This window comes from Rhinolophus ferrumequinum, chromosome 2 (assembly GCF_004115265.2).
Source record: "Rhinolophus ferrumequinum isolate MPI-CBG mRhiFer1 chromosome 2, mRhiFer1_v1.p, whole genome shotgun sequence".
Taxonomy (NCBI): domain Eukaryota; kingdom Metazoa; phylum Chordata; class Mammalia; order Chiroptera; family Rhinolophidae; genus Rhinolophus; species Rhinolophus ferrumequinum.
The window spans coordinates 50,894,554-50,897,941 of NC_046285.1; positions in this window are offsets into that span (position 1 = coordinate 50,894,554).

Genomic DNA, 3,388 nt, shown 5'->3' on the forward strand with positions numbered 1-3,388 from the left:
TGCACCCCACACCTAGTTCCATCTCGTGAAGATCCAGTTCAGATGCCACCTCTTCCAGAAAGCTTTCCCTGAAATCTCCCACCACTTGTGTTCTCTTCCCCCATCACTCTCCCAGCACCTTATTCCTGATTTTCCATCATTCCCTTCCATTTTTCTCTGAACTGGACCGTGGTTAGTTGTATGTGCCCCTTCCCCTGGATGTCCCACTGCCAGCCACGCCCTGGCACTGACAGGGTACTTCTTAAGCATTGTGTTACTGCACAACACGAAGTCGTTGATCATATGTTGCTTATGGTCAGTGTTTCCAGGAAAGGAAGAGGCAATGTCCTCACAGAGGTTAGTGACTGGAATTAGTGGCTCAGAGAGGCCGTGGGCTCAGCGTGGGAGAGCTTTGTGAACAGGGAGCAAGAGGAGCTGCCCTTAGGATTTGAGATCCCCTGTCCTCCTCCAGATGGTTAGAGAAGAGGAGTAAAATGTGCCAGGAAGGTCCTTCAGCCAAGCCACCCTCATGTGCCCTCAGTCTCTGCCTTGAACCCTCAGCTCTTCCAGGACTGGCATCATGAGGGGTTCCGATGGGGGTGGTGGCCTCTCCTCTTTCCGTTTTTTTAATTTTGGTTCTTAAAAACTACATTCCAAATGAGGGAAATGAAACTACTAAAGATTCTCCCCCAGCAGCCAGCTGACGTGGGGTAAGAGAACAATTCCCAGTTAACGCCCGAAAGGAAATCCCCTCCCTGTCATGTGCTGAGGCCAGAGAAGCGGGGGAGGCACTAGTTCACTGCTTGGCGAGGCCCAGTTACCAAGGTGAAGGGCTGGGATGGAAGTGCTGCCCTGTCCATGGGCAGGGGCGGCGAACCCAAGCAGAATGGAAAACACCACAGGTGAGCGTGAGAGGACCAAGATCTTGGACCTGGAATGAACTCCCAGTTCCACAGGTAGACCCTGCCACTCCATCGCTGGGCACAATGGACTGTGCTCTTCTCACAGACCCATCTGTAGGAAGGAAGCTGACCCTCATTTCTCCCACCGGATCCTTTGCATACTTTGTCCCCCAACTCAGATGTGTCTCCCTTCACAATCTCTGTCCAGTAGGTCTCCCTACTCCCCGGCCCTGAATAGTGTCTGGTTTTCATCTGAAAAAGCAGTGGGTGGGGAGACAGAAGCCATAGTTCCTTTCGGGAGACTGAGATGTCCTACTGGAGACAAAGCTTAGTTTAGGCAGGAAAAAACAAACCAACCAACAAACAAAAAATCTCAGATGACAATATTTAGAGAGTCGTAGACAGTGTAGGTTTATTGCCCTCCTTTCTTCTTTCCTTCTCTTACCTCCTTCCCTCTTTGACCCAATATTTACTGAACCCCTTTATGTGCATTGGGCAGTATACTTTTTGGAATAGCACGTGACCCCTTCCCTTAAGATACTTACAGTGTAACTGGGGAAATAAGACAAAAATCCTAAAAGTTAAAGCACAATACAGGAGATGTCATGATGCCAGTGGATATTGTAAACATTTGGTACCACATGTTCAGAAGGAGAGGATGCAGAGGGTTGTGGTAGGCAGAGAAGACACTGGTCAACGCAAGGGAAACGTCTGACAGAGGGAGTACAAAGTGGGGAACATTTGTACTGTGTTTAAGGAAATTGTGAGCAGATAAGACTGGATGACACCCACTCGTGGACCATGTGTTTAAGTACAGGACGTAACACTGATGGAAGGCTGGAGGCAAGATCAGGCTGAATAAGGCATCCGGACTTTTTCCTCTAGCTGGGAATTGCCCAGCTACTTCCTTTAACCTTGACACTAAACTTGGCTTTGTTACGGTTGAGCAGGGGGTGGCTATAAACGTCACAACACATGGAGCAGGCTCAAAGAAAGAGGCACACGGTCCCCCAGACTGTCACCATCCCACAAAGGGACGTGCATGGCTGAGATGAACCATGGGTTGTGTTTCCAGAGGAAGTGCCTCCTCTCCTCAGCCGTGTGCAGTGTGGTTGGGAGGGGGACCAGTGCACCCAGCCAAGGTGGAGAATCCTGAACTGTGCGGTCAGGGTTACAGCCTTGCTGGCATGAAAAATGTCCTGTTTTCAGTTGCAAGTCAACATTGGTTTTGGTTGGAAAGTCTTAGGTCCTCCCTGCTAAGACAGCTTGCTGCTGGCTATTGGTGCTATATGACAGCAAAGTGGCTCGTCCTCACACATCCATCAAGACCACTGGTTTTCTAAGTTTTTTAAAGTGGTAAGAGCTGTCTCTCGTAAAAGAAATTCTATGGAGAAACTCAATGTGTCAAACATATAAAAGAGGGATTGCTTGAGATAAGGAGGATATGGAGTAGACAATTTGCTGGATGTTTGGAGCAGGAAGAACTTGCTTCTGTTCTCTTAAGATGGACATGCCAAGGATAAGAATGTTATGCAGAATCACAAATCAGTAGTCTACAGCAGATGCGAACCGACCCTCCAGGACACCTCAGCTCTCCAGATCTCATAGGGAAGAGCGGAACTGGAGATTCCTCCTTTGGCTCCTCCGGTACAGTTGTTCACATTACTCATTCGCCATGCGTTGACTCTGTCAATATTTTGCCTTCTCCACTAGATGGTAAACTCCTTGAGAACAGGAGCTATGAGATGATGCATATAAAGCTCTTAGCACAGTGCCTGGCATGCCTATGATGGTGGCTATTATTAATTCGATTATACTTTTGAAATCTTGGCAAGCACTAAGCAGGGAAATTTTTACACATCAGGTACAAAAAAAATAAAAATCATCCAAGCAGTCTATGATCAAGAAGTTCATGGCACTTTGGAAGTCTACCCCAAAGCAATGTCCATTTCTTTTTCTTCTGTTGATGTGCTTGACACATAAAAGGAGATTATTAATAAAGACTAGCTGAGTGGATGGCTCTTCCAGAAGGTGGACTCTTTCCCAAGTGAAAAACATGTGTCCTACCCGTTCCCAAAGTCTGCCCCAGCTTGACCCTTAGACATAACCTTGGAGAAGAGTTTTCTGGGTCAGCACAGCTCACAGGCAGGGGCCCCCAGCTCACCACCCCTCAAAATCCCTAAGGTGAGAAAGCAGGTGGAACCTTGTTTAGCATTGCTGGGAGACCATAAAATATGCGCCCTCCTTCGTGACTAACCCAGCAGGTAGTCCGGGGGCCACTCTCCCGCCGGCTGCCCTCTCCCTCCCCCCTCACCACCCACCCGTGGCAGCAGTTCCTTCTCCGTTGCCTGCTTTCTGTGAGTGCTGAGTCGCCCCGAGCTGCTCGCTCTCCATGTGACTTCAGTTTCCGTCTGTTCCTTCCGCAAGTGCTAAAATAATCTGATGCCCCAGAGAGAGGAGGCAGCCCAGCCCCGCGTTCGGCTGCTCTCGAGGAGGCCGGAGTCCCG